This window comes from Falco punctatus, assembly GCF_963210335.1.
Source record: "Falco punctatus genome assembly, chromosome: 5".
NCBI classification, from domain to species: Eukaryota; Metazoa; Chordata; class Aves; order Falconiformes; family Falconidae; genus Falco; species Falco punctatus.
This window is the reverse complement of record NC_137584.1, coordinates 60,335,633-60,363,271: the sequence shown is the minus strand read 5'-3', so window position 1 is coordinate 60,363,271 and position 27,639 is coordinate 60,335,633. Positions and strand designations below refer to the sequence as shown.

Sequence of the window (27,639 nt, the reverse complement as noted above, 5' to 3'; positions counted from 1 at the left end):
TATTATTATTATTATTATTATTATTGTATTTAGGCACCTTACATCCATCCTAAGAACAGGCTTAAGCATACAGCAGATCTGTGTGATGACGCCTAAAATTTTTGTGCTTTTAAAAGCTCAGCACGAGGGCCACCTGCAGAGCTTCCTGAGAAAAGTACGCTGCTCCCAAAGACTGTTTTCAAAACCAATATCAGTTTGCCACAGCCAGGGCCTGTTCTGCTGAGTGCAAGAAATGGCTTGTACCGGCATCTCACCTCCCTTTGTGCTGCGCATGCCTGCAGTATTACTGGGAGCAGGCGGGGAAGTGCTATGAAGCTTTCACAAACCATGGTTTTGCCTGTCAGCAGAACCATCCTCCCTAAAGTTTACATCAAATCTAGTGCCAAGTCTGTGGCTTAAACCCAAGTCTGCACTGAACTTGCAAACACACTACCAAAAAAATGTAATGACCCTCACTTCCCTCTGTCCTATGCTAACTATTTCAGAGGCAGATATTATGCATTACATTCTCTTGAACAACAACAAAAAAGGCATATCTATGGGATGGAAGTGGCGTGAGGAATGAAGAAAGAAACGGGCCAGGAAATGACAAAGCAAAAGAGACTGCACTGCAGATTAGAGACTTTTCTATTTGTTATTTCTATAACCATATCCAAATTAAACCTGAAACTGTTCATCTGAAATGTATGTCAATATGTAGCCATCAAATTTGTACATATTATTGGTTCTGATCTCTGTAAAGGTCATTTCCATTAGTGATATAATAGACAGCTCTAGCTGGAAATAAAGCAAGCGCCCAAATCAACTCCTCCTGGTTCTTCTTTCTGGAGTGCAGAATGCTTAAAAGGGCCTCCAGAATTTAACCGTGCTGCACATGGAAATAAATACAGCTAAATGGAAGTGGAGTTTCTGTCACTTTTATTCATTTCAGCACCTGTTTACTTTCCCAACCGGGACAAAAGGTCAAAGCACATTGTAGAACAGAGATTATAAAGCATTTTGATTCAGAAATACTAAGCTAATTTGTTTCACCATTTTTCAAATGAGAAGAAGCATTTTGATATTCTGCTAACTAGCTGAATTTACCTAAGTCAAATTATTTTGTTTCAGTTTTCCAAAACCTTTTTTTTTCTTCTTTCCGGAAAATTATACCCTTTCCATGAAAATCCAGATCTCTGGAGACTTACTTTCCTATTCTGAAAAGAATTTCGGAGCAGTTAAAGAAAAAACTCAGGCCATAATATAGTATCCTGTCTAATTCTTACTTTGTGCTGTACTGCATATATCTTTCATGTGTCTGTGAGGGATTCTTACTAATATTTTTTTTTTTCTTATACCATTATTAGAAGTTCATTATTACTTTTAGTGAATGTGTTGGAATTCTGTACAGTGCAAGATCTGCAGCCATGAACAATCATGAACAACTGGGACAGGACTTTCCAGTGTCACTGTTGCTTCCTACTACAGAAGGAATGAGAGAAGTGGAAGTGGCTCAGCAGATTGTCCTGGTAAGCAAAGTGGAACAGAAACTGTCATGCATCAAGTTTTACTTCATCTAGTAGGCAAAGGTACAGTTTCCCCTTCCAATAATATAAAATCATACAATTTGATTATGACTACCTAAATACTGATAGGGATATTTTTTTATTAGAAGAACTTACGTGAAAAAGTAGACACAATTGTTAAAAAGTTGACAGGATAAATCTGAGTGTGATTTTGTCTCTCAGTGTTTGTCTATTGACCTTAATATGAGCCTCCTCTAGACCAGTGCCAAGTAAGGAAAGAAACCAGTTCTATATAGAAGATTCCTGAGATCAGGCATAGATACATTACATCACTTTCTGCAGCCTCTAAGAAATTCTCCAGATATGTGTGTGGGATTTTAGATACTTTCAAAAACCTAGGGTTTACTTTACTGAGGTACATAGTTGCAATTAGATAGGCTACACAATTTTGGGTTGTATATTATACTACAGAAGCATAGCTTTAGCTTAAGGGTCTCCCTCAGCATTACCAATAGAAGGTATCTCTACATTTTCAGAAAGGAGCTGGAAAGTCTGCTAAGAGGGCTTACACCATACACATAAGAAATTTCTTCACAATTTTTTTTTCTTCACCCCCACCCCCCATAACCCAGAGAGTGACTTGGATGAATAGCTCAATAACCACCTAGAATCAGTATATTAATTATTTGTCAATAATTGTAAAAATGTAATAGGTGTTTTTAATTTCATAAATATTCTATCATTTCTAGGTAAAATACATGAAATGCGGGCCAAAGAATGCTACATCCTTTTAAGACACCACCCAGTTTTCATACCTGCAGGTTGTCACGTTTAAGAGGTGTAAACTTGTACATTAGTCAACATGTCTGCTGTAAATTATCCCACTACCGTGATGTTGAAATAAGTAGTTCAGCAAAGAGCAAAGAGGTCCTGATGTTTGTCTTGTCTTTAAACATGCAGTAATAAAATAAAGACACTTAAGTTCAAATAACCATTCAGAACAAAAGGTGATTGTTAAAAAGATACAATTTTTTCCTTCTCTTTGATTGATATACCTTATAAATGACTCATGCAATTTAAATGGTGGAATAAATATAACCCATCATGTGAGTGACAGCTAATAACATGCCATTTTGATTAGTTTTATGGTCTTGATTCTGGGGTGCCTGAAATAATTGCAAATGTTTCTCTGGATTCAACTGCTTAACATGTAAAGCAGGGTGGCACTTTCTACCATGTGAAATGATATAAAAGAATAAATCTTTCAGATGTATTTTAAACTCTTTTGAAGGTGCTTACAAGCTTTACTACTGTATCAATATTCAATAGCCTCTCTTAGTAGAAAAACATCATTTTTTTTTGGAAGAATGGCAAAGTTAAAAGAATAGCTACATGGTTAGCCTAGATGAAAATAAAACTGATATGGGTGGAGGATTAAAACAAGGGTAGGATAACTAGTAGTGACATAAAATACCAGACATCTAAATTTAGGATAGTTTGAATGCTCCAGACTTTATTTTCATTGGCTTTTATGTGGTGTTTCATAAAGTTATTTGGATGGAGCTAAGACCCTATAGCAAGGACAGTCAGTCTTCACACAGAATATTTTCCCTAAAAGCTGTTAAGAGAAAGAAAATAAAAATTCCTATAACTTCCATTTCACTTATGCATGGCTGTCACAATAGTTTAGGTTGTGAGAATGGCATGTGTGTTTAGAACTAGCTATTTAATTCAAAAGGAAAATTCTCCTCACACATTTTGACCCTTTTCTGTTTTGTGAACTGAGCACTTAATGCTGAGCTGGTCTGTCTGTCCTGCAGAACTGTCTGATGATCATTTCTCTTTCTGCAGCCTGTTCCTTAAAAGTTAACCATGGAAATCTGGAACTTTATGGCACTTTGATTGAACAAAGGAGGCACAGTGCATCTCTCTTCCTCACTGAAATGTGCCCTGATTCCCAAAACATGCAGAAGGGACTTGTCCCTCGGAAGGGGTACAGCGAAAACAAGTTAGTGTGAGGAGAATGGCTGAAGCTGTAGTCCACTCTGCCATTCCTTATCTGGGGTGCTATCCTGCAAGCTGAGGCTGGCCTGACATTAGCCACATGAAGGTTAGTCATCTGGTCTGAACAAATCACTTAAGCTCCCTCTGGAATCAATGGAGGAACATGGGCATGTCTGGAGGATGCTCCATCCTGCCCCAAGACAAGTATCTGACTTACTCATTGGAGGAGCCTCTTTCTTACTACAATCCATAACACAGCCCTCAAGGATTAGCTCAAACTAGAGGCCTGTGTTTCAGTTGGCTGGAGCTAGGTGAGAGGAATCTCACCTTCCATGAAAAAACACCATGAGTGTACAACAAAACATTGTTTAGATTCACAGCAGAAAAAAAAAAAAGAGATCCAAAACTAGCTTTCCTAGTTACTGTGTTGAAGTCACTTGGTGTTACTGTGCACCAAGTGGAGCTTCTAGATGGGAGTGTTTTCCCCTACTATTCTTTATGAATTATTTTTTTTTACTTCCCCTCATCCCCTTCAACCACTTGCTGAAGTCTCTTTGCAGACTACTTCAGGAAGAGATAGAAGACAAATAGACAAATCTACCTGACAGGCAGCATTAGAGTGAAGAATATTCACATTTTTTTCTTGGCATGGTGTTCTTCCTCACTCTTTATAAAAATCTTTGTCCATGTCTAGCTTTTCATGCAAACTGGGGGTGATTCCTTTCTAAAGAGTGGCTAGGTGTGAGTTACCTGATGATTCTATAATCCTCTTTCTCAGCGATCAACCTTTTTCAAGATCTTTAAGCCTGATGTGTGTTCAGCAAAGAGAATTGGAGACTGGAGGTGGAGGTCAATCTACTGCAATGGAGATTTCTTGTTCAAAGGACTTGAATAAACTTAGCTCTCTCAGTATGTTCATATTATGAAAAAGAGAACATACCTATTTGCCTTTACAGTGACAACACAAGTAATGGAAAATTGCTTCCTAAGGTGAAAATGGAAGGGAGAACACTGTCTTGGAAGGATCTTCTGACAGCTGTTTCTGGGAAGTTGGTCAGAGCTGTGCACTGAAGGATCACAAGACAGGTAAACGAAATGTGGAAAAAACAGCAGGAAGAGAAGACATGAAAGGATTCAGGTGAACTGGGTATGTGTACAGACAAAATGAGTCACCTGTTTCAAGCTCTAATTTGGGCACCTGAGTTGTTGTAGCAAAGAAATGAAATTGTATGCAATTTTAAAGAATATTTGCACAAACACCTGGTGGCTATAAAGGAATCCTGAATTGATTCTTCTTTGCTTTGTGCAAATCTTTTTATTGACTTTATTTTTCTTTTTATAGAAGTGACAAAATTATTTCTCCAAACAGTTCTGTTTTATACACTATTTCTTTGTGTATGCAATGCATATATGTATGGCTATATATTTACTGATGCCTGTGGGTGGTCTGAGAGTTATGAAAAAATGTTGACATTATCTATCTGGTCTACAGCATACTAAAAAAAAAAAAAGAGAGATATTTTTGGTTTATGAAAGATTTACATTTTCCCTTGGTACCTGCTCCTGCAATTCTAAAATCTCTTTGTTTTGACCCTTTGATAATGACAGCAGGGTGTGTGGCTTAAAGAGGCAGATAAAATCCTGAAGACTTAAGAGAAAACATTTTTTACATTTCACGAACACTGAATAAATGAACTTTCCTACTCAGAAGGGAATGAAAACTTGGCAGGGACATAGATATTAAGAACACTTAATTTTCAATTTTCTAATACTTTTAAAATGAAAGGTTCTTTCCTACTACAAAGCATGAACCCATATGAAATTAAAGGCTTACACTGTTTAAAAAAATTTCCATTTTATGTGCAAAATGTGGAGCCATGAAAGGGAATGTTTGTATAGAACAACTCTATCCATGAAAATAACTTGCTGCTCCACTAGACAACGATGGGCAATAAGTCATAAAAAATAACTTATCATCAATAAATTATATTTTAGTTTGTTTTAACTGAAACGGTCTAATAAGTTTTCTTCACTGTGACATTTAAAATCTTTATTTAGGACTTTGTATGAATTGTGTGACCAGCTGATATGTATTTCCAGATTCTTAAAACTGACAGCCAGAAATGGTGACACTTTTGCAAGTATCCCACATGATCCCAGCTAAGGAAGTTTTTGTTCCATGAAGGCAATTAGAAAGATTGGGTTTAGTAGCTCTGTTGCTCCCAGTTGTAGCTCTTTTTTTTTTTCTTTTATGCAATAAAATCTAACAATTAGTTTCTGTCCCAGTTCTTCCAGAGTGTTCTTGCTGATTCCTCAGCCTCTCTGTTTTTTCTCAGCTGATCTGAAGAACCGTGGAGTTAGCGAAGTGCCTGGCTCCCTGGTTCCCCGTGGTTCCCTGTGCTTCACAGACTTCCAGAGTCTCTCTGCAGCCCATGGAGCCCCAGCAGTGCTGTCTCACCCTTCTGGCACGGCAAGACCATACACAGCTGCATAGTGCATAGGGAGCTATATAGTTCCCAATAAACTTTCATCTCCAGAAAAGCAGTAGTTTCCATTTTCTTAAGTCTACAGCAATCATATTTTAAATTACTTTGTCCGCTAGATTTTAAAGGTATTTCATACGAACAGCACTTCACATCTCACTTTCCTTTTTTAAGCTAAAAGGGCTCTGAAACATCATATACCTTTTCCTAAAAGCCTTCTAGCTTATGACTAACAAAAGACAAAACTTCTGACGTTGAGTCATTCGGTGAATAGATTGCAACAATATTACTCAGGGCACTGCTTGGTTGCACCAACCCATAAGGGAATGAAAGAATTCCTACTAATCCCTCCCTATGATCCTTTGCTTGGCAGCCCTTCACCACCTCCCCCTGATTTCTGTGGGGTGGAAATGTTTCTGGCGTCTATTGGGAACTGGCTCACACCAAAAATAAGGAGAACCTCAGTGAGTCTGAGGGAAACCCTGGCCCTATTGCATCAGTGTCCATTGTGTGTCAGCACGTTTTAGCAGCAAAGCGGTGACTGCTGTAACATTTGAAAATATCTGGGCAAATTTGATAGAATACTTTTAATTTGCCTGGATGTTTTCTCTTAACTCTCTTCTGCTTTCCTCTTGGGATCACTTTGAGGCTTATAACAATAACTGAAAATATGAGGGCAGTGTCTAAGCTGCTTGCAAATAGAAGGACAAAGATTAAATGTTCAAATGTAAGATAACACGGACAGAAGTAAGAACAGAGCTTTTGGAGATACTACTGCTCTGCAGCTATAAAACTTCATTTTCTATGTTACAGACCACTGCTCCCTTCAGCAACTTCTCTAAATTTTTTTTCCTGTTATTCCTATTGGAGTATTGCTTCTTAAATTCAGGACAGTAAGACAGTGACTGTCCCCCACCTGGTTACTACAGCTGTAGTGACAGGCAAGATTTATAAGCGCAAAGCCTTTGTACTAACAAAAAGTGATTTCCACACTTTATTGCCAAATAGAAAACACAACAATTATGTCAAGGTTTACCCTTTGCCCAACAAGGCTTGAGGTAAGCGGGCATGCTAAGCAATCCAGCCGGTTTCAAAGCAGACAGCAGCTTTCCTAGGTTTTTAGGATCCTACAGCAGATGCTATGACTGAATACCGAGCAGAAGGCTTAGACATGCAGTTCCCATTAATTTAACTGCAGTTTTGTAGCTAAATACCTCAGATAGCTCTGAATAACTCAACCTCCATTACCAGAAGTCATAGATTAAAATCATTGGTCCCTTGACTTCAGAAGACTGATATTTTCTTTGATGTAAAATAAATGAAACTTGCACTAAAGACTGTAATAGTAGGCAACTTCTTCTTTACTTTGAAATATATTTTCATTCCAAGAGGCAGACTCATCTGTTCCTGAGTGTAGTTACACAATATCATTGTCTTATGGTGCAGTTAATTATATTTAAAAATGCATAGTTAAAACAAAAGACAATAAGATACAGTATAAAATTCATAAAATGAAGCATTATATCTTTAAAAGGAGACATAAAAGGAATAGCTTTCTGTTTCCCTAAAGGTGATAGTTCTATTGAAAGAAAAACATTGTATATTTTCAGCCTATGTAGCATTTTGAGCAGGTGAACATGCCTCCCTGCTTTAGAGTTTACGTAATTTACAGCAAAGTACCATGAAACAAAATAATTGCACTGAGAAACTGGTGTCAAACTTTTGAAAGACTAAATAGTTCAGCCAAAGAGAGGCTATAATTTCAGGGAGAAAGTAGTAGCAATTGCAAACGTGTTTAAGGATCGGCTAAAAATCAATTAACATAAATAGCTAAAACATATTTTTATAGTATTGAGTCTCAAGAAATGTTGTCACATGTGGGCTTTATTTATTTATATGATTTTGTTCTCAGAAGCATGCCTCAGAGTAGAAAATACCGTGTCAGAGATCTGTAATGAAAATACTTTGAACTCTTAAATCTTTGATACCTAGCTGCAGAGGGAAAACTTTAATAGTAGCATTAAAAAAGCTTGAGGTCTTTGGCAAAAGGCTGTGAAGTCATCTAGGTATAATCAGCTACATAAACTGCATGTGACAACGCGATCCCATGACCTGAACACTCAACAAGAACTATTTCTGCTCCTGAAGGGACTCAGATGAGTTGTAGCGTTCTTCTATTTTTTGAATGTGAGTTACTATATTTTGAACATTTGTGTGAAAGTGACTGTGTGTGGAGGTGGGAGAGGAGTATCACATTGTCAAATACTACTGATATCCTAGTCTGTGTTTTGTGCTGAGTACATACAAAATAGAGTCTTCTGCTTTTAACTGATTAAATATAAATCATTAAAAAGGTGGAAAGTAAAAGGACATAGTCATCAGAAAACTCTAAAGAGCTATAAATTTTGGTGCACTCACACACACGTATGCACACAGAAAATTAAGCTTATATGCTACATATCTATTTATACCACATACACACAAATATAGGTATACATATATTTATATATGAACTGGATTCTCAGTTAATTGAAACAGTGACAACAGAAAATGTGGATCACATTTTCACAGATTTCACAGATTTTCTAGGAAGTCTTTAGGCATCATTTTCCCACTTTCCAAGCAACTCTCTTCTTTCTTAAATACCCATCTATATATTAGCAACTGGAATGTCAGCAGTTGCCTGAGGGAAGAAGGAGGAGTCTGAGCATTAATTATCCAGGATTGAGTAGGGAGTTTCTCTTTTCTCCTTACAATGTGAAAAGTACGTTCTTTACAGTACCACCTCCAAAGAAGTTTAACATCATAAGGTGTGACTGAGTGACTCACTCAGGTATAGATGTAGGAAAAACCTGAAGACATTTTGGTCCTTTGTACACAGCTCCTTACTCAGCAAATCTTGGTCCGTAACTCTCATTCAATGTCAGTACAAATACATTATTTTTGTTAATATTCTCTTCTCTAAGAAAGTTTGGACTCTTTTCCTTCTTTCTTCTTCTTTTTTTCTCTTTTCATTTTTCTTTTTTAGTCTTTCTTTTGTTTTCTTTCTTTTAATTCTGTTTAATAGATCGTAACAACAAAAAAAAACCACCATAGGAAGGATGTAAAGGTGTGGTACCAAAGCAGCTGAATTAGTATAAGGAGCGCGAGAGCTTTGATCATCCTTTTTCTCAGAAACTCAGAGTCCAAGAGAGGGTGCAAGCATGGCTGTTGCTAGTGTTGTCCTTTGGGTTCACTCAGGATGTGCAGTTTATTTGGTTTCCAGGAGGTCCAGTACCTTGCCCTTAATTTAACTTGGCAGGCTATGAATCAATGTAGCCATCAGTCTCCCCTCATGATGAATGATGTTTAAGTAGTTCACTTGTACTTACAACACAGACAGCTTTTAGTTGCTGTCATTAGACAACTCTGCCTCCAAACACCATAAAATATAACGAATGACTCCTCCAAAGAACAATATCTTTTTAAGTGAATGGTACATTAAACTGTAGTACTTCCAATCCCTGGCACTTGATTTCTGTTCATTTGAACTCTGGACTTTAACAGTTTTAAGCTTGCTTTGGACTGAGGAATATGTCAGGAATATAATCACATCAATTATGTTTTCCTTCCAGATTCTGAATGTGCTTTCATGAGCCCACTTAATTAGTTACTGTACCCCTAGCATGGAGAGGATAATTGCCATCATGAGTCAAGCATTAAGTGGGATCTGGAAATATCCCAGAAAGCATCAAGGTTTCTCAGATTTTCAATATTTGATGCTGCATGACTGTTGTGGGGTTTTTAAGGATTTTTAATTTCTTCTGGAAGTGAAAAGAGGCAGAATATATTGCAGCTACTCATAACAAACTAAAGGCTTGGGAGGCCCAGCACCAGCTCCGCAGAGATGCATCTTAGTTTTCCTCTCTCTTCCCTCCACTATTTTTCCAATTATGTTAATTTCTTTCTACTTGCTCTGTTGCAGAGGACAGTTTTATGCTGATGGCACACAATAAGTTCTTCCTCATTTCACATGTACCCATGAAGTTTTAGCCCTTTTTATTTGAGTGAACGATCAAATCAATGTATGTTGGGGTTAGACAGACCCTGCTGCCTCCTGCTGTCACTTTCCTTTTCCACAGAGATTGCTATTAAAGCCTGCTGATGCTTTCTGTATAATATACTCAGATTAATTCAATTTCTTTAAGCCTCCATTCTACTCCAGGTCCTGCAAGTCTTATTGAAGGCCTCTGTTGCAAGGACTCCTCTTTACACCTAGACCAAATCATACAAAATGGCTCAAATTCACATTGCTCAGAGCTAGTCCCTTTTAGACTGGATACTACAAGATATTTGAAGTGTTCTCTGGACTCCATATGCAAATATCTAGCTAGACTTCCCATGCCATGTTTCGTTGCATGTCTTGAAATATGTCATGGTGGCTTGAGTGGGTGCTGGGGGGCACAGTGACCATGGGAACAGTGGTAGAAAATTAAACTGGAGAGGAGGTGGCAAACTTGAAAAAAATATTGTTCTTAATTCATATAAGTAGCAGTCCCTTGACAAACTACACCAGGATTTTGCTTTGAGAAGAGTTATTTTTTTTTTTTTTTAAATAAATTTTAGGCAAATTAACCTGTATGCAGTATGGAAAAATCACAGAGTGGGTATGGGGAAGGTAACTAGGGAATCAAGTTAGTTTCCTCTGCAATCTCATGGACACTTAATTCTCTAAAACCATCCAAACCTGAATTTCAAAAATTATCTCTTTTTCTTGCACGCTATCATGTATTGTCTTGATCCCTCTCTCAATGAAAAATTTCAGCGGGCTTCAGGTAGTGTCCTGCCCCACTCTGGCTCCTTCCTGCCATCAGCACTGACCTGCAGCTATTCACTGTCTATCAGCTAGAGCAACACAGTCTGATATCACCCTCTCTCATTACAGCCATTACTGCACAGCTTACTCTTATTAGAGCACAATCTATCTTCTGAACGGAAGGAAGTTTTATAAAAAAAGAGCTACTTGATCATATATGTAAAACTTTACTATGAAGTACATATGCAGCAAGGGTGAATTTACATTGAAAGGCTGACCCTAGCATGATTAGTTTCTAACTTTTCAGGGCTTAACTTTGTTTCAGAAAATTTAATTAAATAACAAATTTTTATGCATTGACTAAATTACCTCAGTGTCTGCACAATCTTGTAATTCATTTTCTTTTTCCCTTCTTCATTTTTTCTCACTATGCCAATACTGTTTCTTACAGACCACTGGCCTGATAGACAACATGTCCTTAATCCACAAAAAATGCTGGACACTGCAAACTGATGTTGCAATAAGGGTGGAGTTCCACATAGTTTGTACATTTAACAAAACTTAAACGTGCAGACGACTAATGTTAACGGATATTAAGACATATGAACTACCATCAAGGCAAATTCTTATGATGTTTGCTTGGTTTTGAATATATCTGTGTGTACTGACATGTAATTTCCTATGAGAATGTAACAATTTTAAGTACCTACATACTTTGAAAAAAACTAGGTGATTATTTTTTAAAGAGTGCTAAAGACGTGGTTTTTTTCAGAACAGATCCTCTATGAATTTACATAAATATAGGAATTGAGTCACATTTTGGCATGTACTATTTGGATACATCTAAAAAAAAATCAATGGAAGAAAACCCACAGAAATAATTTACCTTTTCCAGGCCCAGATATCTTTTGTTATGATATGGGGTGAGGCAGTGGTTTAACAGCCCGAAACGCCAATTGTGATGAAAAAACATATGCACTTAATGTACTGTCCTGGTCTTTGTATGTGCTGTAGTGCCCCAGTGCTTCATTCTTTCGTTTTGGCTCAATTCAAAAGCTATTGAATTCAGTGGAAAACCACCCACTGACTTCAGTGGGGAGTAGATCAATCTCAAAAAATATGTAATTGGACAGGGTAACAACTGATTTTGTGCCATGTGTTATAAATCTCTCTTTCACAACGTAACTTACAGCTCTGTCTCAATAGTACTAAACTCGAGTAAGAAAAGAAGAGGCAACTTAACCTTCAGCTGGGGAGATCACAGAATCATAGAATCACAGAATGATCTGTGTTGGAAGGGACCTTAAAGGTCATCCAGTTCCAACCCCCTGCCATGGGCAGGGGCACCTTCCACCAGATCAGGTTGCTCACAGCCCCATCCAGCCTGGCCTGGAACACTGACAGGGATGGGGCATCCACAGGTGCTCTGGGCGACCAGTTCTAGTGCCTCACCAGCCTCACAGTAAAGAATTTCTTCCTTACCTCTAATCTATATCTGCCCTCTTTCAGCTTAAAGCCATTCCCCCTTGTCCTATCACTACATGCCCTTGTAAAAAGTCCCTCTCTATCTTTCACCTTGGTTTCTTAACTTTGGTCTTGTGTTCATAACTCTCACTGCAGAAGTAATTTTTTTTCCATTGAGTCCAGTACCCACACTGGAGTTATGACCAGAGGGGCTGAGTCATGCTACAGTAGCTGTGCAAAACCAAGCAGATTAATAGGTAGAGATCTGAAATCCTAATAAAATTGCTTGTCCTGCTTTTGGGGAAAAAAATCACTACTGGATGTGATTATGCTGCCTTTGCAGGGTTGAGTCATTCATGTTAGGGATATTGTCCTGAAATCGGTGTAGTTTGATTTACCAAGTCCTCAGATGTCCATCCTCTTAGTCAGATCTTCCACTGGGGGGTAAAATGTTAAAGAAACAGAGTCAAATTTCATATCACACTCTGTATTACAGATTTGATAATAAATTGGAGGAGAACAAAAGACTAATATAAACGTATGCTGGAAGTGTTCCCTAAGCCTGGGCACGTCTTGCAACAGAAGTATCTGTCCCAGGTTATGAGGTTGGAAATGAATGGAAGCAGAAAATAATTAGGAATTGAGAAATTACATTTTTTAAATTGTCAGTAATGTTAGAGATTGGAAGGGCTTCCTTTTTTTTGATATATGAATATAACTCCACTAATTTTGATGAGATCTACATTCATAGATTCAGAGGGAAATGGCCTAAAAAACAACAAAGCCCCAGTGCAATCTTTGTACTTCTAGCATGTTTTTTTCTCCAGACTTTCTGCAGAGGTTGAGAAAGTAACATAATCAGCCACTTCCAACTCTAAATTCTGAATTTATTTACCTTATTTTTTCAACACTTTCTGGTTACTCAGGAAGAACAGGCAACCAGGAGAGAAAGTTTGAAAGGTATCTCATTTTTGGGGCAAGATTAGGTTTCTGTTCATGTTGCTCTAAGCAAGGAAGAAACTAGATTCCTTGATTCTGACTGTTATACTGCAGACTGGAGCTCTGATGGATGTTGTTCTTCATGAGTTGAGCCCTTCATGGATGATTATACTTTTCATAAGCAAACTCTCGGTACAGATGACAAATAAATTGTGTGCATTCTACTTGAGCATCTTCACTCCTTGATTTTACACTTCCATTCCTCATTCTTAATAGTACTAAGTCAAGATCACTTTCTAATCACTGTAAAGTGCTTCCTATTGCTCTGAATTACAAAGGAAATTAATGAGGAAACTAATCTGGATTGAATTCCTCTGCTCTGTTAGGCTATTGCAGAGCACCAGTACAGATGCAGCTTGTTTATCCTGCTGCTCGTACCGCTCCCACCTGATTATCCTTTGGATCAGTCTGGCTGCTGTTTGCTTGCATGGCAAGAAAAGGTCAGAGCAAGATTTTTGATTCATCTGCTTTCTCACTGGGGGCATTTTTTGTCTCCATAGACACAGTCTCTTGGTCTTCAGGCAGTGTGTATGACAAATGCCCCACCAAGACTCCTTCACCTTGGGAAGTGCTGTAATGGAATTTTTACAAGCCATCTAGCACAGTCCTCAGCTAAACTTGCCTCGGGTACAGAAAGAGAGAGAATGAAGAAGTTACCAGAGTCCATTGGCAAGTAGCAGGGACAATAGGCTGTCAGTAGGATGTAACTTACCCCAGTAAAACACAAGACTTATAAATACTGCATACATTTGGAAGGGAACTGAGGAGCTGCTGGATATCACAAAAAAAACCACCCAGATCCTGCCCTGCCTAGTAAGTCTGCAGAAAAACATTCTTAAATGCAGAGCCTAAATACTTAAAAAACATGTTTGTGGGCATTTATATTTTACGTGCATGTCCCACTGTTATTTATGGAGAGGGGAATTTAATAAAAAATGACATAGATGGTAGCAGTGTTTCTACTGTCAGAAAAGCAAGAAAAAAATCTGGAAATTAATTGCCACTATCTATGATGTGGCGTGGGAGGAAGGACTGTGCTGGAAGAGACAAACACATATTCAGATAATAATAATAATAATAATAATAATAATAATAAACAGTGGGGTTACTTACATACTAAGGAGTGTTGTCTATTTAATCACTTAGTTCTCAAGCATCACGGGTGTTGTGTCTTAGATGTCCAGAACTTTCAACAAAACATGGCATTAAATACTAGAGTAACATATTACTGTGGTAAAGGTAGCAGTCAGCTCACAAATAGGGTCTCAAACCAAAGAAACTGCTTAGCAGAGATAGAAGAAATATTAACCAGGATTTTGGAATTTATTTCTATATTCTTTAAATAAAAGTAGCACATAGATAAATACCAGAGATGTGCACACATGACCTTAGTCTAACAGCTATTCCCCAAGAACAGCACCTCTTTCAGAGACAATGCTTAATTAGTGTTGCACAGCAAAGTTACAACTGGGCATATGCCTGCTTCCTTGCATGGAGCTTGAACTGCCAGCTGAAAATGAAAAGGATAGGTAGAGAGCTCTGCAAGTTAATTTCTGCATTTTTTATTTGTTATGTTTTGGTTTGGGTTTTGTTTTTTTTTGTTGTTGTTGTTGTTGTTAAAGGGTCTTCTTTAACATAGTATTTGCTTCTGAAAATTGCATAACTTGTTCCATTTCAGGGCATTTGCTTTCTCTACGTGGTGAATACAGTGCATAGTCTGTGGCTTGTGTTAATGAATCCCCTTGAAGCCCTTGGATGATTCAAACCCAGATAATTTGAGTTTTATAGCTAATGCCAAATTTACCTGTTGAAGTGCTTGTAGCATCAGTGAAGGAGGCAGGCAATTGGTACTGATATGATTTAGAAGATCAGTAACTGTGGTGCAGTGTAGTCATACTAAAGCATGACTAATTACAGCCAAGTTAGAGCCCTAACCTCAAGTTGAGCTGGTAAAATTACCATGGTTCTTATGGACTTTTTGTTTGGGATTGAAAATGCTCCCTTTTGTCTTCACTGAAAAATAAAGTAGTGGCTGAAGCCCAGAAATAATTGCTGTCTCTGAGAACAGTTAAGGTGAGGTGACCTGAGAGCTCACAAGACGAGAGGGTCACAGAAATGGGCAGACCAGCAGTTACAGCAGATAATCTGTCTTTTATACATCAGGGGACAGTGCTTGAGACCTGGAGTGACAAACGTGAGCTGCGCTAACCTAGAGGGTAACCTATGCCATTAAGCATGAGACTGTAGGTCTCTTCCAGGCTTTTGTTTCTGGGAGGTAGCAAGCCCTACGAGTGCCAGTTTGCACCACTTTGTAGTCCTGCACATAGCTATGCTGTTCTTTCTAGAGCCACAACATGCTACAGCCTCTCTGAGAGCTTGTAGTAGCAAGTTCCACAGAGTAAATTAAATTTTGGATGGAGGAAGACGTATTGTAATGAGATTTAGAAAGGGAAAGGAAGGTCACAGTGGCTCATAAGACATCTGTGTTGCCACACATTGAAACTACCATGCCTTGAAATAGAAGGAAGGAAGAAAGAAGTGTGAAGGTTATTGAGACTGATAAGTTTATCTTGGCCCCGTGTAAATTTCACTCAGGGTCAGACCCTTTTGTTGACTCAATGACAATCACACAATAGCTGTGGGATGTGGCTGGGCTAGATTTTTCCTGAATTACATGGGGGACTTCATCCCAGCAAAATTCACAAGGAACTTGAGTCACCTTTGCTGTTACTGTGATCTAGCAACAAGATACCACCCAATTAAAGGAAATCACATAGCAGTCCCACAGAAATAAATATATTTAGTGATCTTAGTCGCACAGTTTGTCAAATACACCCTTGTAAAACAGAGCACTTAGCTGGTGTCTAAACTTCCCTCCAAGCAAAAAGAAAGCTTCCCATACAAAATGACTCTGGCAAACTGAACCCTGCCTTGCCAGTAGTAATTCCAAAGAGCCAACATCAACAAAGCAGAGTGACACTAAAACTATTGCTTAGTAGTTACAGATGTTACCTATCTGGAATTCTGTAAGGCATTTGACACTGTCTCCTGCAACATCCTTCTCTCTAAATTGGTGAGGTATGGATTTGGTGGGTGGAGTGTTCAGTGGATAAGGAACTGGTTAGATGGTCACATCCAGAGAGTAGTGGTCAATGACTCAATGTCCGGATGGAGATCAGTGACGAGTGGTGTCCTTCAGGGTCTGTACTGGGAGCAGTGCTGTTTCATATCTTCATCAATGATATAGCTACTGGGATTGAGTATGCCCCCAACGAGTTTACAGACGACACCAAGCTGAGTGGTGCAGTTGACACAGGTGAGGGACAGGATGCCATCCAGAGGGACCTGGACAAGCTCGAGACATGGACCTGTGTGAACATCATGAAGTTCAACAAGGCCAAGTGCAGGGTCCTGCACATGGGTCTGTGTAACCGCTGGTATCACTACAGGCTGGGAGATGAAGGGATTGAGAGGAACCCTGCTGAGAAGGGCCTGGGGGTATGGGTGGATGAAAAGCTGGATGTGAGCTGACAATGTGCACTCATAGCCCAGAAGGCCAACCTTATCCTGGGCTCCATCAAAAGTGTGGCCAGCAGATCAAGGAAGGGGGTTCTGCCCCTTTACTCCATGCTGGTGAAATACCACCTGGAGTACTGCTTCTAGCTCTGGGGCCCTCAGGACAGGAAAGACATGGACCAGAGGAGGGCCACAAAAAGGGTCAGAGGGGTGGAGAACCTCACCTATGAAGAAAGGCTGAGAGTTGGGGTTATTCAGCCTGGAGAAGAGAAGGCTCCAGGGAGACCCTGTTATGGCCATTCAGTACTTAAAGATGGCAGCAAACTTTTTAGCAGGTCCTGTTGCAGTAAGACAGTAGGTAATGGTTTTAAACTAAAAGAGGGTAGATTTAGACTAGGAAGAAATTTTTTGTGGTGAGGGTGGTGAAACACTGGAACAGGTTGCTCAGAGAAGTGGTAGATGCCCCATCCCTAGAAGCGTTCAAGGTCAGGTTGGACAGGGCTCTGAACAACCTGATCTAGTTGAAGATGTCCTTGCTCTTTGCAGGGGGGTTGGACTAGATGACCTTTAAGGGCCCCTTCAAACCCAAACTGTTCTATGATAGTGTGCCAGCATTCCAGCAATTAACTAAGTAAGGTTTTTAAGAACAAAGTCTGTATTTCCTTTCCTACAAAGCTACTGCATATGTACACAAAGACAAGAAAGATGCATTAAAATTCCAGGGCATGTGCCAGGTTATTGCATTGTCTCTTTGAGTTTCTTTTTGTTTGATATTCTATGTGTGTGTAATTAATTTTTCATTGAGAAAGATGGTATATATGTGTATTGCAGATAGATAGGGAAAGAATTAAGAAGTTGGCAGAGTTAATGAGCTTTAGCAACAGCTAATTGCTTTTCCCAAAGCCCTATTTCACACAAATTCTGTGTTCATTGATTACTTCTTGAGAGTACATGTAAGAAGGAAGGTCTGTTTACTATTTGATTTCATTACTGATTTTACTTTAGGAATAAGGAAAGTATGTTTTCCCCTAACATACAGTTCATCTTTTATTGCATTAATTTAAACAGTAAATTGAAGAATTTGCTCTCTTTCAGCAGTGGATTTGGGATTTATTCAATCTTTTTTCAAGCATTTTACCTTTCTTCAGTTTTTTTATATTTGAAAATATTTTTTTCTTCAGTAGGGAGAGTCTTTGAGGCTTAATGCGACTTTTTTTGGCAATAAATTTTACCTTCTATTGAATCATTTCATATGTTGGAAAGAATTTCTAAAGTATACATTTTGCTTAGTGGTGTGTAATTATAGTCTTTAGTTTAAACTAGTGCTTTTATTTTAATAATGTGGTGTGCATGGTTGCAGCTGTGGCTATTTTGACTGCAAGAACAATGGAAAGGTTGTGAGGTACCTATAATCTCAAATATGTTTGGGAGGGCTTAATGGGAGGTAACCTTTAAAACGAGAAATACGAATTCCAAACTTCATGCAATCTTAATGCTACAGAGAAAATCTAGATTTGCAAACTGAGGCCAAATTCTGACCTTTATTTACACAATCTGTGTGACACACAGAAAGGCACCAGCATCCCAGTGTTGTGCCATGGGCAGGACCGGGAGAAGGACCAGAGCAGCTCCCTGCCAGTCCTTAGGGAGTGGGATGTTGTGGAAGGTGGTGCAGACCACTACTCATGGTGTCAGATTTCTTCTTACTAAAAGTGGGTGCAAGGCTGAGGTCAGGTTTGGGTTACACAGTCTGAAGCTATCTTACCTGGCGGGGGAAGAAAAAAAGCGCATGCTCACCCTTAATTAATTTTTGCCAAAGTATGCCTGTGTAGCAGACAAAAGTTACCTGTAGTACTAGTGATATAATTTTTTTTTCCACACTAGGGAGGATATCACTCTTTATTCCAATTTATCATTCCTGCTGATGCTTTCCTGAATGCTGTTAGGTAACTGCTGAGGACAATAGCCATGCATCATAGGGTAGAGGGAAGAGGAAGAAATAAGAAGAACGAAGTCTTAATCTAATCTCCTCTTTGGAGGGAGCTGGAGATGGGACTTTTTTCTCCTCAAGAAGGTTACAGCACTGGCAGGAGCCAGACAACGTACATACCTTGGCCTTGGCCATAACCACAGGAGAGAAACAGGGAAGATAAGCTATGCAGCTGCCAGGACCATTCGGTACTGAGCTACATTTCCGTCCTGGTTCAGTCTGTGCACTTTAAGTGATATAACATTCAGCCTCAAACCGAAAGACGGTGGGTTTTCTCCCTGTAGGAAGTACGCTGTCCACTGTGATACGCAGTGAACTCTATATACAGCAGGAACAAAGGGCAAATGTTTTGTTGATATTGTTTCCTTGTCAGTAAGGCTCAATGGCCTGGAGTACTCAACAGTCTGACACATCCAGAAGGTGATGATCAATTGTTAACAATCCTGTGAGCAACTTCTCCCGGCAGTTCTCAGAAAAAGCAGTGCTGTGATGACGGAAAGGCACAGGATGTTACAGAATCCGTCTATGGCTTCTGAGATGTGGGAAGCAGAGCACACTCTGGTTTCAAAGGACACACAGCTGTAAACAGGAAACTTTGCAGGGCATAGCTGAATCCTTGGGCTCTGTGTGGGACGGGGAGAAATCTGCTGAAACAGGTAGCTGCAGCCAGCATGGGGTTCTCAAGGCACAGACACCATACTTGGATTTCCGCAAAAAACACATCATTCTTCCTTGTTGTTGGTACTCCACCAGCCCAGCTTATATGCTGTTATGTTTTTAAATCATTGGGAAAAAAGTGAGATGTTCTAAAACTTAGGGCATTTTGGAAGCACTCTAATGGCAAGTGTAGGCTCTCTTAAGACCTTTCACTTAGGAAAGCACCTAAGTTAACAGTGAGTTATTAAACCAGTATTATGCAGAACTACTGCCAGTATTTCACTGAATTAATTTACCACTAGTTGAGTTAATTAGAGACCAAATAATTTCAGCCAATCCCCAACATAAAAAATTTGACCAGCTGCAGAAAAACTGCACAGGGAAGGGGAAGGAATGGGGTCCTTAGAGTGCCTTAGCAGACCTACTCTGAAACTCCCATCAGTCCGAAAAAAACAAATAAAATTAAGTTGTCAAAAGAACCCTGTATTTTGGCTGCGCAGGGAAGAATGGCCAGTGTATTCACACAGGGAAGATTCAATGTTCTCAGCCCTGCTCCTCCCCCTTCCCCAAAAATCATGTTGCAAAATCTGTTCCTCAAATTACTCCAGTTCTGCTGGCATTAAGATGTATGAATTTAATAGCTTTACAAAGGATCCTGGGAACAGATAAGTGCTCCAGCACGTCCGCTATTGTGTTTTGTGTTTCCAGCACTCACTGTTGCCAAATGACCACTGAACAAAACGGCGCCTCTCACAACAATGCTTATGCCACAGCATTAATGAGTAGAAAAAAGCACATCAATTTATGAGTTTGCATTTCAATCATTTTTGCCACAAAGACAATGCACGTGTGCAATCCCCTAAGACTTAGCTAGCAGAACCCAGAAAGGAACTGTAAGGCCAGGTCTTATCATTTAAATTGAATGCATTACCACAACGTGCATTTTAACCCTCTAAGACAAGCAGATAAAAGTCAGGAGGCTGAAAGGACCCTCATCCTCAGCTGGCCACTTACTTCTTACCATGTCTTCAGTGACAAAGACTGACTCTGGGTGGATGATCCTGAACACCTGCAAGTTAGAGCAAGGCATGGAGAAATGATATGTCCTTTCACCTGCAGCTCTGGCACTACTGTCTGCCATGGAGACCCCAGAGGAGGCCGAGCAGAAGCTGGCACCCAGAGCTGTTTCTGCTACTCAGACTTCATATGCTTGTCCTGCAGTTAAGACCTTTGAGAAATTAACTCAGCAGTCTTATTTCACTCCTGTGTTACAAATAAAAATAATGTGTTATTTGGGAGGGGAAATAGCAACCAAATTGTAAAGTCATTTTTTGTATAGGAGTTAGTTATCTACTGTGATTTAGATACTTCTCACAATAGATTTTGAACTGGGAAATAGGAAGGCAGAGAAGGGGGGTGGCAGACACCCTAATCATTGAGAATAAAGATTGATAATGCCCAGCCTGCTGTAATAGAAGCTGAGAAACATACTGTCTTTTTCAGGCAAGAAGTATTTTGCAGAAGGAAAAGTGTTTGTTCATGAATAGTCTGGCCAGCTGTCTCCTAAAAATTACTCTTGTCAGACAGGGGTATTCCTTAGATTCTTTTGAATGTAAAACCCTCAAAAGGTTAACAACAGGGACAGGGGCATGAGCTGATTTCTGGAACATGAGTAACTCCGTCCAGTGAATATTAACCCAGGATCCTTGCTCCAGTCTTAAGCAAATATCTGCCTATCTTCATGCTAACTATTTTGGATATATTTGGATTTTCTCTACATCGGCATTTAGTTGGTTTAGGCACTACCACTATCTCATTACCTACAGATGGGAGAAGAAAGTAGCTTTTTGTCTTCTGAAGAAGCATATAAATCTCCCCTCTCCGTGGCTTCAAACACCTGGATCTGCTTACCACGCCTACAACTGTCCCAGTGCTATTCATTCTCTCCTGTGCTATAAAACTTCCCTACTTTATCTCTCACCCGCCTTTCATAACTACTCCTTAATGGGTACCAGGTGGCTATACCGACAGTTGAGGCTAACTCTTCCTATCACCGAGATTAACTCCTTCCTCACTTCACTCGAAATTGATATTCAATGGATTTGGATATGTCATCCCGTGATGAGAACTAAAACAGGTCAGAGGAACTGGGAAGAGCCTTATGACCACACAAACAAGATGTTACCATCCTCTTTCTACTTCAGACCATTCCGTGTAGGTAATGCAGAGTATCAGACAGAGGAGCAGGTTCAAAGGCAAGAGACCTGCACCCTGTTCTGCCACTGAACTGTATGCAACCCTGTCATTAAGCAAGAACAAAATAGGTATTCAAATATTTCCTGCTGGCCAAGGGTTTTACAAGAAAAGCAGAGCAATAAAGGCTGAAGAACTTTTCGCTATTGTACTTACTAATTGTCGTAGCAGTCCAGGAGTTCATCACTGCTAAGATCTGTGCTAGGTAAGTTGCTTCTACTTTAGGAAACTTGTAATACAAAGAGACAGAACAAAAACCCTGAAGGGGAACAGACTAGTTGGTTCTTCACACCACTCACTGAAGATGAAGCAACCCTTCAACTCAAGAGCCTTGTACCATGTCTGCTATTGAAATACTGTATTGAATACCAGTACAGCTATTGAAATGTAACACCAGACACCCAGGAGATTATTGGTGTGGGAAAGTAGAAAGATCCTCAATCCAACAGAGCTGAATGAGGAGATAAAATATTTTAGTGAAGCTTATTCTTTTAGAGTTAGTCTGATTACATGGTAGCAAAAAGTACCTTTGGGAAAAAAAGACTTTTTTAGTGGAAGAATTATCATTTAACTGTCCAGTTTAAATAAACTCTAAAAGATTTGCATTGTGCCACTGGGCTTCTAACTGCAGATGCTAATGGTAGAATACATCTGAGCAGTCATCTAGGTTCATTTTTTTTTTTTTTAGAGAAGAGTTCTAGAGCATGATTCAGCTCACTTGTAGCTGATACATAAACTGGTGAGATGAGTCTTCTAAAGGCAGGTGAACTGAATATAGCCCATCCCATCTGACAAGTGGCACTCTTCAGTAGTCTCTTTTTCATATTTGTATCAAATGAATTGTGACTTTTGGCTGTGCTCTCTATAGCTTACCCGTCATATAGTATCTTAGAGGAGCAGGAGAAAGCCATAAAGAATTGGCTCTGACTCTCAGAAATCTGCCTATTGCTTTCTGTTATTGTTGACACAAATGCGGACAGGAAGGATCCTCACCAAAGGGGATATATGGCATACTCTTGTCTCTGCTTTTTGCCTCTACTTAGCTGCTGCTTCTATGGAAAAAAGGAAAGGTTTTGATCAACCAAACCACTTACAAATAAAACAATATTTTCACGTAAATGAAATAAATGTCAACAAAATCAGTAATATGGGAACCATAAAATATTCTGCAGAAAAATGTTCTTATGAAAAACAACAAAAAATATCTGAGTTAAGAACAAAACATTACCTGGAATTCAGAACCACAAAAGGATTTATTTTGCATTGTTAATGGCATCCAAATGAAATGGCGATATAATTTCTCATTTAAACCAATATTTTTTCCAAATTCCAGTTATACTTTAATCTATTCATTGGTGCCAAAAGTTTTTAGTAAAAGCCTCTGGAGTCCAGACTGGCAGGTAATTGCATACAGTCACATGCTGCATTCCTCACTCTCAGCTTCCTTTTCCCTGTGAACTGAGAGTCAGATTCATTTTTAATTGTGATCTGCAGCTGACGTATCCAATCACATAAAGTGATTTCAGTCACACCCGAACTGACTTTTGTCAGATTCAATGAAATCACAAGTCCATGGCATCCTTTTCCTGCTATGTTCCATCCTGATTTGTGTTTACGAGGTTACGGTTAATTTTGTCCCCCTGAAATCAAAATACTTCTTTCATTGTTGTATCTTTAAACTTGTTTAATGGCTATGATGATGCACTCTTGGATAGAAGACACGTAAGAGCTCTAGAAGACATTCTTATACAATATTTGTTAGGTATATTAAAAATTTTCTGAAATACATTATAAGAAAGATCACTCCCTAAGAGTAAAACAAACAATAACTTGACTTCTAAAGTTACTTCTAAAGGCTAAGCTACAGAAGATGGTAAGTCACAAATGAGCTACAGTGAGCATTTAGTCAAAGTAGGTGAAGTACAAAAATGTAGACACCCACTTGCTGAGGGCAAGTCTTTCCATGAGCATGCAGGAGAGGTTGCAATGAGATTGCCATGGTTCCCAGCTGTGGCAGGCCCATCAGCTGAGCAGGCTGTGAGCTGTGGACAACATTGTGCTTTCCTTTCCAAGGCAGACTCATTTCCTCCAGATGTGAACAGGGCTATAGAGTTACAGTGTCCTCGAACCCTGAGATTAAAAGTCACTGGTCTGCTGGTTTGTGGAGGAGGTTTTTTGGCTTTGGCTTAGTGGCATGGAATCATCTGCTCAAAAGACCACCTTTCCGTTCCAGTATGAATCTGTCATCATGGTAATTAGATGAGGCTCACAGGCTGGAACCTGCTTAGCTGAGAAAGTATCAGACTGCTGGCAGGCCACTGGCTAGGATGGACTCTTGTCTGGAATGTATTTCATCTTTGGTCTGAAGGCAGCCACATCTATTATCTCTCCCAAGAAAATTGCAAAACTCTAATGTTTTCCTCTGGCTTTAGGGGTAACAGGGTGGGAGATGCATGGTGAGGCAAAGGTGAATTTTAGCCTTTTTTTTTTTTTTTAATATTTTTAATTTGCAAAATTGATTGTATTTTGCAAAAACCTGTGGAAATTCAGTGGTTGGATTTTTTTAAGTAATGTTTTCAAATAGTTGGGTATGTCTCCTGGAACACTGTTGTTTTGTATAGAATTAATTAAAGACAGAAATAATACACAGGTTCCACTTACATGCTGTTTGCCAGGATGAGAAACATACCCACAGTAAAAAAACTGGAGAGTTTTAAGGGAAGAGAAAAGAGAATTGAAAAAACAGAAACATTTTAGTTAAAACATATAACCTGATACTGGGGGCGGGGGGGGGTGGGTGGGGGCAGAAATGTTCTTCAGGTATCGGTTTGCAATTTTTGACAAGATTATTTCTTTATGTCTTTCTGTGTATTTAGACAACACCATTAGCTAGAATTTCATGTGGTGGCCTTGGTGGAGAACATTTGGGTTGCTATTGTAAGCTTTTTTTTTTTTTTTTTTCCCTCTGGGCTGGAGAATTTCACTGTTTCAACTCAGCATAGCATCTTGCATATGCTTCTGTTTTCTGTCATTGCATTAAAAGAGATAAAGTCAAGGTTTCCCTCACTGTCTGCCAGGCCACCTCCAACTTGTGTTATTTGCTGTCACATGCTGTGCTCTAGGTGTCCAGGTATCTCACACAGCAATGAAAATGTGAAAATGGAGAGATGGAGGGAATCATACTCTCCTGGCCAATTGGCTCACAGGGTTGTATGTTTCAAGTCACACATTACTTTAGAGGTGCCTAAAGAAAATGTCTAGTGGTTTCTATTAAAGGATGAGGTTAGAACTATGGCCAGTCTTCAGGGTTAATTGATTCCATAGAAAGCACGGGGCCTCCTCACTGATCAGAGACCAAATGGCACAACATGAAAAAAAATGACATAATGCATCTTAAATTATAATTCATTCTGAAATGAGAATGGCTATTTAACAAAACCATTTGCCTCTGTGTGTGGTTAAAGGAAGCTGGATTTATGTGTTCCTGTACAATCTTTATTAATGAGTCCCAGATATTTCTACCATAATAGCCTAGTGTTCCAAAAAGAAGTAAAACATAAGGAGAATTTGGTTCACCAGTGACAGCAGCTACCCACCTAGACTGCAATGCCAGGCATGCCTAGTATTTAAGCCTGCAAATAAGGTTAAGTATAAAGTAAAGTTTCTTTATACTTGGGTATGCTGCAACTATGTTGGACTCTCTGATCCATATGCATCCCTTCCAACTTGAGATATTCTATGATTCTATATGCTTTGCATTCAGTTCCAGAGATGTTCAGTGTCATACATGTTTACTACATCATTAATAAAGAGGATCCAGAAGACATTATGATTTTGAGATGGGGTGGGATGTGGGGGAAGATGTTAGCATTTGCTTTTACATGTTGAAATATTCTATATATTCACTAAAAAGCAAATCCTCAAAATGGATTTTTATGGCTTATTATTTACTGTATATTTAAACTTAAACAAATGTTTGAAAATGGTTAAAAGCAGCTCATTTTTCAATTCATAATTAAAAAGCCAGACAATGGGTTTTTCCCAGGTGCTTGTCGTAGAAGCTGGGGAAAACCATCCCACTTACATCAGCAATGGATGGAGAGGGTATCGCTCTCCAGACAGCTTTCATAGTAACCAATGCTCTTCTGTGCTCTACAGACCTACACAGTTGTGGAAGTACTTGCTCCACTGTATTCTAAAATGTAACCAGCTGTAGGACTGTGCTGTTCTACAGACAGAACAATCTCTGCTGCTTTGAAGTCTTTTCTTATATGTGCACAAAAATAATTTTATCCTTAAAAGCACACAGCTTGAAAGACACATTTGTTTTCTTTAAATGCAGAAAAAAGTACATAAATAGCCTTACTCTTTAGAATAACAGATATAATGTGAAGTATTAAAACAACAGCCTACAACATCATAAATAATAGCCTGTTTTCTTTGTAAAATGAAGGAATTTGGACTTTATGCCAGTTTCAAGGGCACAAATAACATTAATGCTCCATTAGGGTAATTAATCAGCATATATTTAGCAGACTGAGTATAATGAAAAAAAGATGAAACCCAAGTATTTTTAAAACCTGACAACATTATAAGGTTCATTTTTAAAAGGAAGTCACCTGCTTTACCCACTAAAACTAAAATCAATGTATTATAGCACTTGAATCTTATCTACTCTGTGCTACTACTGAAAATTAAGGAAACGGGAAAAATCTTCACCCACAGTAGGAGTGCTGGGCAAGGAGGAACTGAAGGAAGACATGCTTCTGACCTCAGATGAACTGGTAACACTTAAAATGCGTGGTCTTCTGAAATGATGACCACTTCTCAGATCCAACAACCCCCTGCCTTTTATTTTATGCATGTGACTGGCCCCTTTCAACAAAGGACAAGCTGTATTAGCCACTCACTGTATATTTTACTTGTTAGGGAAGCTTACGGCTCCCCACACTGCAGTGCATTTCTTATTTGTTTAGCTGAGCAGCTGCTTCTTTCCATGATCCCCTGCTGCAGCTGTGGGACAAAGTGAAAGATTTTGCTGCCTTTTGCCCTGGTAGAGTCCTTCCTGGTCATTTGCACCTTTCGAGGAGTGAGCTCCAGGGTCATGGGCTGTCCTTCGGGAAACCTTGTTTCCTGCACTTGCAATATTTACTTGAAGCTGACAAGTCTGTCCTTCCAGCAGGACGTAAGTGAAGTGGGAGTCATGCAGTATGAAGTGCACTCGGTAATTGAAGTCAGTCCCGCTTAGGGCTTTTGAAAGGAAGCATGAAACCTTGCATTCAACTGAGTTGTCAATGGGGCACCAGTGAAGAGAAAGAAGACAGACTCATGTGCTCTCTGTGGTCTGTGTCTCTGGGTAGATGGGCTGGTGTGATTTGAAACAGCTGTAAATGTGATCTTAATACAGCAGAAGCCTTTGATTGTAGTGTTTCGGTCTCTGCCTGGCTTCTCTCTGCAGTCCTATATCAAAATGAGATGATGTGAAGCAGGGAAGGAATGCCTGGACAAAAACAAATGCAGAAAGAGAGGTACAAATCTCAGTTGACAATACTAATGTATATTGTGAGGTATTTTGTCATCTGTTTTTAGACTCTCATGCAGGCAGTCTATGAAAATTTACATAGAGAAAAAAGATCTTCTTGGTGAGAAAATCCTTTCCCCAAAAAACATGATGTTGATGTTTAGTGCTACACGTACATATTCTGTGTATCACCTACATGATGTTTATTGTCCCAGTTAACACCTTGCTGAAAGCATTAGCTACTCAGAATAATTCATCATTAAATTAAAACCTTAATTACAGCCTTACATTTCTGAGAAGATGCTAAATGGATAGAGGACAAGATATTCTTGTTGTTCACTCCAAGTTGTCTTAACTCATCCATTGAAATTAGTAGCCCAATAGGCTTGCTGCCAGGGCCTGACCTGCCAACTTGTTGAAGTCACTATCCTCCATAACTATATGACAGTCCA

At 39.1% G+C, this 27,639-nt stretch overlaps 1 long non-coding RNA gene across 1 annotated transcript; it reads left to right on the top strand.

The window, feature by feature from the left end:
- Nucleotides 1–27,221, top strand: LOC308064065. Its single transcript, XR_013928193.1, has 2 exons — nt 1–1,508; nt 2,255–27,221. It is a non-coding gene; the product is annotated as an uncharacterized lncRNA (long non-coding RNA).
- The last annotated feature ends 418 nt before the right edge of the window (nt 27,222–27,639 follow it).